This window comes from Triticum dicoccoides, chromosome 7B (assembly GCF_002162155.2).
Source record: "Triticum dicoccoides isolate Atlit2015 ecotype Zavitan chromosome 7B, WEW_v2.0, whole genome shotgun sequence".
NCBI lineage: Eukaryota > Viridiplantae > Streptophyta > Magnoliopsida > Poales > Poaceae > Triticum > Triticum dicoccoides.
In genome coordinates this window covers 767,675,398-767,686,582 of record NC_041393.1, presented here as the reverse complement: position 1 = coordinate 767,686,582, position 11,185 = coordinate 767,675,398, and positions in this window count along the sequence as shown.

Here is an 11,185-nt window from a genome sequence, read left to right as displayed (position 1 = left end):
CGATCTCTATATGTCTATAGAGGTGAAACGTTGGCATCAAAACTAAAATGGAGTCCACAATCTCCCTCTCCACGAACCCCTGCTTCACAAGTGATTCCACGATCTTCCTCACCCCGATAGCCTCCTGGACACTCCCTCTCCGGCATCTCTCTGGGCGCTTGAGGCGCTCCCTTCCCCCTCCCCGGCCTTTTCGCCGGCCCCTTCGAGAGCATGCTCCCCATGCTGCCTCTGCCCTTTTGGTCCCGGCCCCTCCTATGGGCTAGAGGGTCACTATTAGAATAAAACGCTAATGCAAGATCATAGACGACACACCGAGGCACAATATTTGTTAACGAGGTTCACCATATGGCTACATCCCCGGGGCATGACTACGGGCGCTCCTCCCCAAGATACCACAACACCAGCCGCCCGGGGGCCGGCACAAGCCGTCGGCTCCCCCGCGTACCTTTTGCTATCAAGTCGTCATGGGTTACAACGTGTGGTGCCCCTCCATATATAAGAGGCCTAGGATACAAGTGTCCGACTCCTACACAACTCGTACCTAACTACACCAATTACAACTTCCAGTCCACGTAACCCCTTGCATACATAATATATTCGACACAAATATAACAGTCACCGCGTGTTGGTTTTCCACTAGTGCCCCACACATGCCATCTCGACAATCTATCTGGCAGCCTTTCCTTTTGGTTTGCGGGTCATCACCTGTTGCGCCGCCGCTCCTCCGCTTGGCCGCCGAGGACCACACACCGTCGCTTGACCCTACACATCACGCTATCGCTTGCCCTCAAGTCCGCCCATGATTCATAGAGCTCCTCAACAGGTGCTTGCATTGCGTCGCTTCTTGGAGTGACCGCCTAGTTCGTGGCTTACGTGCTGCACGCCGAGGGTACACAACATACATCTTTCAGAGCTATTTTCTTATCGACGTATATTTTTCATTAGAGTTCAATTTTTTTTCTATTGAGATATTCAGAAAGCCGATCTTGACATTTTTCATATAGTAGTACTTTGTGCTTAAGGGCTTTTTTTGGTTCAGAGGATTCAAAAAACAGGGGAAGATGAAGAAAAACACAATATTTTACTAGATTGAGCGCAAAAATCATATGGAATGGTACTAGGAAAGCTAGCAAATTCATAGAATAAAAACTAATACAATTCTGATGGACATTGGTCACATCATACAAATATGTACAAGCCAATCTATCACACTACAAGCACATATACTTGCAGTTTATTGGTGAAAGAAAACAAAGAGCTGCAGCTTATATAGTGGGAAGCAGATAAGTGTCATAAATACAGTCAGGTACGCTTCATCTTGTGCACAACAATCCGCTGCATGGCATCGATGCCATTGAAGAATGCAAACCGCCAGATCTTGCAGAAGAACAATGCTACAAACCATACCCAGAAACCGAAGACAGTTCTAGCAATCACGGAGTAGTACAACCACACTGTTCCATGTTCATGGTTGCCATCCACTGGTGCTGTACTACTTGAATTGTTTGTGCATGGAATGTTCAATGGAGGGCCACAAAGACCAAGATTATTGCCGTAGATCGATGGGTCCTCGAGTGTTTGGAGCTGACTGCCTGTAGGTATCTCTCCAGACAGAAGGTTGTTGGAGAGATTGAGAGCGGTGAGGGACGTCAGGTTTGAGATACTAGGAGGAATATGACCTGGTAATTTGTTCCAAGAGAGGTCAAGGGACTCTAATAAATTTAGGTTGCCAATGTCTTTGGGGATACTACCAGATAGGCTATTTCTTGAAATATTCAAAAATTGCATGCCTTTGAGACTTGTTAACTCTGAAGGGATCTCACCAGATAGAGAATTACCAGAGAGATCAATACCAGTCACAAATGCATGTCTCCCCTCAAAAGTGTACTCCCGTCCCTTCTAAATTATGTCGATGCTGCCATTGTAGAAATAAAAATATCTATAGGTGGTAAGTACTATGACGTTTGTTACAACTGGATGCATCACAAAAGTCTGTCTCATCAAGGAGAAGTTGTCCAAACTATCTGGTATGGAACCTACAATATTATTTTCAGCAAGATCAAGCAGTTGGAGACGAGGGAGGAGTGATAGCTGCTGCCAAGGAATGCTTCCGTAGAACATGTTTGCTCGTAGGCTGAGAATCCACAACGAAGGATTGCTGACCCCTATCCACGGATGAATTACACCGGAAATCTTATTGTTCCTGAGATCCAAAACAACAAGGCTTTTTAAGTTCGTCAGCACCACTGGAAAGTAACCTGTGAAGTTATTGTTTGACAATTATAGTGACCTTAGTGAGGAGTTATACACAGTTGAGCTTTTTTTTAGAAAAGGAGGAATACCCCTGGCCTCTGCATCTCGATGATGCATACGGCCATTTTATTAATTATTAACACAAGACCATACAAAGTCGTACAACAATAAGATCAAAGCCACCATCTAAGCAACATCTGTCGCTACTCCTATCCAGTTGATGAAGGGCGCTGATAGTCTGGGCCTAATACCAAACAGACCTGGCAGCCAAACCTAACATCTAAGACCTGAGGTCCCAACAAGGACGCGTGCCGAGTATGGGAACGCACCAGTACGGCGTGCTCCTCAACCAGGACGCCTGTCGGGAATGAGGCCGCCGCAGCCACCTGCCATCAATCCATCTTCAGAGTTGCACTGCTGCGTTGACCTTGCCCGGCCTAGTTGCCGCCGATGCCACCACGATGACAAACAGCGTCGACCTCCTGCGCGTGTCCATCACCACACATCTGACGCCAAGCCTCCGCTGCTCCATGCCGCCAAGAGCCGCCGCCATGAATCTGTAGAAAGAAACACCGCTCCACCAAAGAAGCCATCCGCTGGTCCCTCGAATCCGAGTGCATCTCCAAGAATGCCGTCCCCAAGGGGGTAACGACACATGAATGCCACCATCATCCGATCAACTGATCTAGGGTTTCCCCCGGAGGTATTGAGTGGGTTTGGGATTTGTACCTCGATGATGCGTTCATGAAGAAAACGATGATAAGGGCATCGTCATCACCGGCTCCGGCCAACGACCGAAGACCAAGTTTTCACTCGGATCCGTCCCAAGAAATCCACTCGACAACCTGTGCACTGTCTCGACCGCCTTCAAAGCCCTAGATCTAGCCGCCTAGATCCGGTGACCAACCGCAACAGCAGTGCGACCGTAGGAGCTCTGGCACACCGGCCATTGCCTGAATGTGCCACCACTGGAACCTGGGAGGAGGACTCCAACCCCACCTCGCCAAACCGCGAGAGCCGCCGAGATCGATCCCGCACGCTCATCGTCGTCTTTGATCGGAACCAATCCGTGGCAAAACCACGAGATCGCCGATGCAGATTCGCCTTGGATATGGACTGCACCACGCCATGCCGCCGCGGGAAGCCCGAGCTTCACCCGCCGCCGCCGTCTAGGGCCGCCGCGCCCAGGATCCTGATCTGACCAGCCCGGACCTCCACGGCGCCCTCGTCACGCCGCCGCCGCCGGCTCGCCACCAGGCAACCGCGCCGCCGCCCAAGGCCTCCGCTTGGAGCACGCCGTCACGCCACCATGGATTAGATTGCCGCTGCACCGTCACGCGCGCGGAGGTCCCGCCCCACCCCCTCCGACGCGATCTAGGGAGGAGAGCCTCCGCCACCGCCGTCGCCCCCCGGGCTTAGCCCAGCGGCAGCGTAGACAATTGAGCTTGGAACTTACGAAGAAAAAGCATTGCCTGACAAATCCAAGGCTTGTAAATCTTTCAAATTCCAGAAGCAACCAGTGAAGGTGAAGAGGGATGGAGCCCCCCGCGTGTGCTGGCTCTGGCGACGCACCCGTCGCCCCGGCGGCGCCGCCTCCTGCGCCGGCCTCGCCCCTCGCCTCGTCCGCTGCCGGCGAGCCGGCGTCCCCCTCGCTCGCCCCTCCGCCGTCGCCTCCGGCCATCCCCCCCGCGCATCTCCTGGGCCGATCTCGCGGAAGAAGCCGACGCCGCCGCGGGACGCCCCGTCGCCTGCCGCGGCCGCCTCCCTCCGCGCTCCCCCGGCCGCTCACCTCTGCTCGCTCCTGCCGGTGGCCCGACTCCCAGGGGTGGGAGTCCGGCCCCCCGCGGGTCCGGGCGGTGGTCCCAGCGGCCTCCGGGCGCGCGGCCATCGTGCTCGACCAAAGGCGCCTCCTTGGGGCCTCGGGCCTCCGCCCGGCGGCGGCGTGCTGGTGGCTAGGGCGTCGCCGGCTACGTTGGGAGACATCTGTAGTACTCCTTTATAATCACCCAGTTACGTTGTGACGTTTGGTAGTACCCAAAGTGTTCCTCCGGTAAACGGGAGTTGCATAATCTCATAGTTACAGGAACATGTATAAGTCATGAAGAAAGCAATAGCAACATACTAAACGATCAAGTGCTAAGCTAACGGAATGGGTCAAGTCAATCACATCATTCTCCTAATGATGTGATCCCGTTAATCAAATGACAACTCTTCTGTCCATGGCTAGGAACATAACCATCTCTGATAAATGAGCTAGTCAAGTAGAGGCATACTAGTGACACTATGTTTGTCTATGTATTCACACATGTATTATGTTTCCGGTTAATACAATTCTAGCGTGAATAATAAACATTTATCATGAAATAAGGAAATAAATAATAACTTTATTATTGCCTCTAGGGCATATTTCCTTCACCGCGTCGCTTGCCTCTGCTCCGGCCGCCCCGTCGCCGGCGCTGGCACCCGCCCTCCTCGGCATCGTCACCCGTCGGACCCCCTTCGGGGCGGCCTCTGCCCCGTCCCTGGCCCGCCGTCGCGCCGGCTCCTGGCCGCATCGCCCCTCCCCGGCTCCGGCGGCGACCGCCGCGGCGGCACCTAGGGAAACCCTCGTGCCCCGGCTGGTTGCCCCGGGCCGGTCGTTCCGGGCTGCCCTACTCCTGGGCCGCCCTGGGACCCCCGCGGTTGGGCCTTCCCCTGGGCTTTTGGCCGGTGGGCCGCTGGGTGGGAGACGGGCTGCCTGCTCCTCCGTGGGCCAGGCGTCCTGCCCCACTGCTCCCGATTCGGCCCAGCCCCGCCTCCCGGTGCGGCCTGGCCCGCCCCGCCGCGCGATTTGGCCCCCGCTAGGGTTCCCCCGAGCACCCCGTGCTCTCCCGTTCGCCCCCCACCCTACCGCCCCTCCTGCCGCCCCCTCCCCTACTGCCGACCGGCGCCCCGCCGTGCCTCCCCCTCCGCCGCCGGCCATGCCCCGGGAGTGGGGGGATGCAGACCACCGCCCCAACCGCCGGGCGGAGGACCGCCGGGATCCCCCGCGCCCCTCCCCCGACGGCCTCTGCCGGGAGGCGGAACTCCGCGACCATCTGACCTCTCGCCCGGCTCGTCGCTCGCCGGAGCTCGACTCCCGGGACCACCGGCGCTCCCCTCCCCGTCCTGCGCGCCGCTGCCCGCACGAGGTCGCCCGTTCCCGCTCGCCGGCCCATCGGGACCCTACCCGCGGGGGATCCCGCGACCGCCCCTCCTCTCCGGGCCGCCGCTCCCCTGCTCGCGGACGGTCCTCGACCCGCTGCTCCCCTGGCCGCGAGGGCCGGGACTACCGCCGGTCTTCCCCCCCGTGCACGGCGCCCCCCGCCTCCGACTCCACCGCTCCGGACAGCCGCCGTTACTAGCCCCCGCGGGCCCAGGCTGCCTTCCCACCCCCAACGGTGGCAATGGAAACCGTGGGCGCCCGGGCGCTAAGAAGAAGAAGAAGAAGGGGCCTCCTCGCCCTCCTCCTGCCGCTACCTCTACCGCCATGGGCGCTCCGCCCTCGGGCTCCGCCGCCGCCGCCGAGGGCCCCCCGTGCTTCAACTGCGGTGTGCCTGGACACTTCCAGGTGGCATGTCCCAACCCCCCGACATGCTACCTCTGCAAGGAGGCTGGGCACCCCGCGGTCCTCTGTCCGAAGCGCCCGGTCACCGAGGAACTCATGATGTATGGCCACGACATCGAGGACATGGGCTTCTTCCACATCGAGGTGCCGGAGCTGCCGCCTCCCTCCCCCTCGCTCCTGGCCCTGGTGAAGGTCGTGGGTGAGGGAGTCGCCAGTCCGGCTCTGATCGAGGCCGAGCTCAACCATCTATGCCGATGCTCGTGGGATTGGCAGGTGACCTCCACCGCGCCTAACTCCTTCTCGGTGATCTTCCCTGGCGCCATGAGCATGGGCTTCTGCACCCGCAGCGACAACATCACCTTGGCCCTCAACGGGATTGTGGTGAACATCACCGAACCGAGATGGGACCCCAAGGCCGTGGCGGTTCTGGACACGGCCATTTGGTTACAGTCAGTCCAAAAGAAGCTCAATAGCTTCCATTGGGAATCCTTCTCTGCTCTGTTAACTACACGATTTGGTCGCGATAGACATCAATTGCTCATTCGGCAGTTTTATACCATCAAACAAACATCTACTGTAGCTGATTTTATCAAATGATTTGAATTGATCATTAATCATTTGAGCTCTTATTCGGATTCTATTCACCCATTTTACTTCCTCGCCCGTTTTGTGGAAGGATTGCGGGCGGACATTCGAGCGGTGGTCATGGTCCAGCGACCACCCGATCTGGACACGGCCTGCGCCTTGGCGCTACTTCAGGAGGAGGTGGCCGACAATGCGCGTGCGGATATGCTTCGTCCCGCACCTACGCGCCCTCCGGACGCGCCACCGAAGCTCACCGTGCTGCTCCCTCTGCCCCTTCCGCCGGCGCGTGCGACACCACCAGCTCCAGCCACAGATCGCCGCGGCACCAACGCCGCACGAGCCGACTCAAGCTCAAGGCTTTGCGTGACTACCGCAGAGCGCGTGGGCTGTGCTTCAAGTGTGGCGAGCGGTGGGGTCCCGACCACACCTGCCCGACGTCAGTCCAGCGCCACGTCGTCGAGGAACTTCTGGAACTCTTCGGCATCGACACTACATCCACACCACAGCAGCCGGAAACCACTCAAGATGAAGTGGTCATGGCCATCTCCAAGCCGGCCCTGACGGGGGGCGTATCGAGCAAGGCGTTCCAATTACGAGCATGTATCCAGGGCGTGAGGTCCTGATGCTAGTGGACTCTGGCAGCACCACGTCCTTCATCAACGAGCGCCTGGCGGCGACCATCCAAGGAGTCGAACCCCTCCCACGTGCATACCAGGTGCGCGTCGCCGATGGGGGAGCACTCGCATGCTCTGCCAGTGTGCCACAGTGCCAATGGTGCACCCAGGGGCACTAGTTCATGACGAATATGAAGGTGCTGGCCCTCGGGACGTACGACGCAATCTTGGGCATGGACTGGCTCGAGGAGCACAGTCCCATGACCGTGGATTGGCGTGCAAAACTCATCGAGATTCCGTCGACCGCGGGGGCAATTCGTCTCCAAGGGCATGAAGCTACTTCCTCGACTTGTTCCGTCATCAACGCACTCCAGCTTCAACACCTCTGCAACACGAATGCCATCACACACATGGCGCTGATCTATGCGACAACCAGTGAGGGCAGCAACAACACCACTTCCCCAGAGATTCAAGCTGTTTTGGAGGAATTCTCGGATGTATTCAAAGAACCAGAAGGGTTACCGCCTCGCCGCGACTGTGATCACAAGATCCCTCTCATACCAGGGGCCCAACCAGTGAATATCCGACCCTACCGGCACAAGCCAGAGCACAAGAAGGAGATCGATGCTCAGGTGGAGGAGCTTCTCTGCAAAGGCATTATCCAGAAAAGCAGCAGTCCCTTCTGTTCACCAGCCATTCTCGTCAAGAAGAAGGACGGGACTTGGAGGCTCTGTATCGACTACAGACACCTCAATGCCATCACTTACATCCCCAAGTACCCTGTGCCTATCATTGAAGAGTTGTTGGACGAGCTGTACGGTGCAGCCTGGTTCTCCAAACTGGATCTGCGCTCGGGCTATCACCAGATCCGCTTGGCAGAAGGGGAAGAGTACAAGACCGCGTTCCAGACACATTCATGCCATTACGAGTTCTTGGTGGTTTCCTTCGGGCTAGCAGGTGGGCCGGCCACGTTCAACGGAGCTCTGACAACCACTCTAAAACCAGTCGATCGCAAGAGTGTGCTCCTCTTCTTCGACGAGATCCTCGTGTTCAGCAAGACTGTGGGAGACCACATCAACCATCTGCGACAAGTGCCGCAGCTTTTGCGCCGGGATCAATGGCACGTGAAGATGTCCAAGTGCGAGTTCGGTCAGCACAGCCTATCATACCTGGGACACGTCATCAGTGACCAGGGAGTGTCCACAGAACCAACCAAGATACAAGCAGTATCCAACTGGACGACACCAACTGACGTCAAGGCAGTCCGCAGTTTCTTGGGGCTAGCGGGATACTATCGAAGATTCGTCAAGAACTTTGGAGTCATAGCCCGGCCGCTGTTCAACCTTCTGAAAAAAGGAGCACCGTTTGTTTGGACACCAGCCACATATACAACATTCCAGCTCCTCAAGCAGCATCTGATCGAAGCACCAGTGCTGGCACTCCCCAACTTCGCCAAGCCATTTGTGATCGAGACCGATGCATGCGACAAAGCGGTCGGAGCGATACTGTAGCAGGATGGCCACCCTATCGCTTATATGAGCAAAGCCTTGAGCCCTCGATACCAAGGACTCTCAACCTACGAGAAGGAATACTTGGCAGTTATTGTGGCCGTAGATCAGTGGCGTCCCTACGTCTAGCATGCCGAATTCACCATCCTGACTGACCAGCGCAGTTTGACCCACCTGACAGAGCAGAGGCTATCAATGCCATGGCAACAAAGAGCCTCTACGAAACTGCTGGGACTCCGTTACATCATCAAGTACAAGAAAGGAGCTGAAAACACGGCAGCGGATGCTTTGTCCAGAGCGAAGGCAACTGAAGTCCTACACACCATCAGTGTGTGCCAACCAGCGTGGCTCGAAGATATTGTCAACAGCTACAACACCAACCCACAGGCGCAAAAACTCTTGGAGCAGTTAGCTGTTCGAGAGGATCCAAAAGGGCGATTTCATTGACAGAACGGACTGCCCCGCTTTCGTGGACGCATCTGGCTGGGAGGAACCACAGCAATGCAGCAGCGCATCATCTCAGCGTTCCATGACAGCCCAATGGGGGGACACTCCGGATTCCCAGTGACCTACCGTCGCATCCGCAGGCTAGTTGCCTGGCCCAAGATGAAGGCGCATGTGCATCAATATGTGCGGTGTTGTCAGGTGTGTCAGCAGGCCAAGCCAGACCGCACTGCGTCACCAGGACTGTTAATGCCACTGCCAATTCCCAAAGAATCGTGGGATCTCATCACCATGGACTTCGTGGACGGATTGCCACAATCGGGTCAACACAACTGCTTACTGGTGGTGGTCGACAAGAGGACTCGGTTTGCTCACTTCCTCCCCCTTGCGCATCCTTATACAGCATCTAAAGTGGCCAACATCTACATGCAACAACTATACAAGCTGCACGGGTTCCCTGGAGCTATCGTATCTGACCGCGACCCAGTTTTCACCAGCCACTTTTGGCAGGAGCTGTTTAAGTATGCAGGTACGGAATTGCGCATGAGCACAGCGAACCATCCGCAGACTGACGGCCAAACCGAGCGGGTCAACCAATGCATTGAGACGTACCTCCGTTGCTTTGTTCAAGCGTGCCCGAAGGGCTGGAGTTTTTGGGTACCTCTGGCGCAGTTCTGGTACAACTCATCCCACCACTCAGCCATCGGAATGACACCATTCAAGGCCATGTTTGGAAGAGAACCAAGGCACTGGGGGATCACTGCATCTACATCATCGTCAGTGCCAGCGCTGCAAACCTGGCTCGAAGAACGAGAGGTTATGCAAGATCTCATCCAACAGCAACTCCACCGCGCATGCCAGATCATGCAGGACCAGGCGAACAAGAAGCGCTCCTTTTGCCAATTCCAGATCGGCGATCAAGTCTTCCTCAAATTGCAGCCTTACGTCCAAACCTCGATGGCTCCTCGAGCAAACCACAAGCTCAGCTACAAGTACTACGGCCGTTCAAGATCATCAGCAAGGTCAATGATGTCGCCTACAAACTGCAACTTCCTCCTCATGCAACAGTACACCCAGTCTTTCATGTGTCGCAACTTCGACAAGGTTTGCTGCCAGGCACCACCGCATCCACAACTCTGCCGTAAGAAGCAGGCGACACGGCGATCCCGATCAACATCCTCCAAACAAGATGGCGCAAGAAGAACGAGACCATGATCGAGCAAGTCCAAGTCCAATGGTCGGCCGGCGCGGCGCTCGACACCACCTGGGAGGACAAGCAGGCGCTGCAAGCTCGCTTCCCCCATGCGGAGGCTTGGGGACAGGCCTCGTCTCAAGGAGGAGGGGATATTAACCTCCCTGACGGCCCGGCTCCACCGGACGGCCCGGCCCCACCTACCAACGAGGCAAGGACTCGGCCCAGCCGCAACCGTCGCAGCAACCCACGCTACTGTGGCCCAGAGTGGGTCAACCGGCCCGGTCCGTCTGCTTCCACTACTTAAGCTACCCTGCCTCTCCGTTCCCCTCATCCGGTGGATCACGAACGGCGGCGGTGGCAAGAACCCTAGCGACTCTCGATCCCCATTCGTGTAATCAAGCCTGTATCCAAACTCAATCGCTACTGAGTGACTATAGATCGATTCCCTCCCTTGCCTGTCCCTAACAGCACGGGAACGTGATTTTCCGGCAGCGGGCGTTCGATTATAGGGGGATCAGAGTACAGGGTCAGGGGCCGCAGCGTCTTCTTTTTTAGGCTAAAGGGGTGACAGTGTCTTTGCTTTTAACATAGCTTATCACTCATGCCAAGTGGTAGGGGTGGCAGTGTCGTGCGTCTATATGGAGTAACACTTACGGACAGCCGTCGATCATGCATCGAATCAGTCTTCATGGAGAGGCACGTCAGTTACACACGCACGTGATCGAGGCACGGTCTCGGCCGCCGCCGCCGGACGCCCGGATGGATTTCGCCTCTTCGCCTCGACACCCCCAGAACCAGTTGAACTATGGCAGAAGAGGGATGGCCAGCGAACATGAGCCCTGCAGTCGCTACAATTTTAGCCGGAGATGCCCCATCATCGATTCGAGAAGTTGATTCTAGATAAGGTATTGTGCCCTAGCGATTTTGCTTTTCCTATGCTAATTAATACAAATTATAAATTATAATCAACACCTATTTCATAGGGCATTAATAATTGATA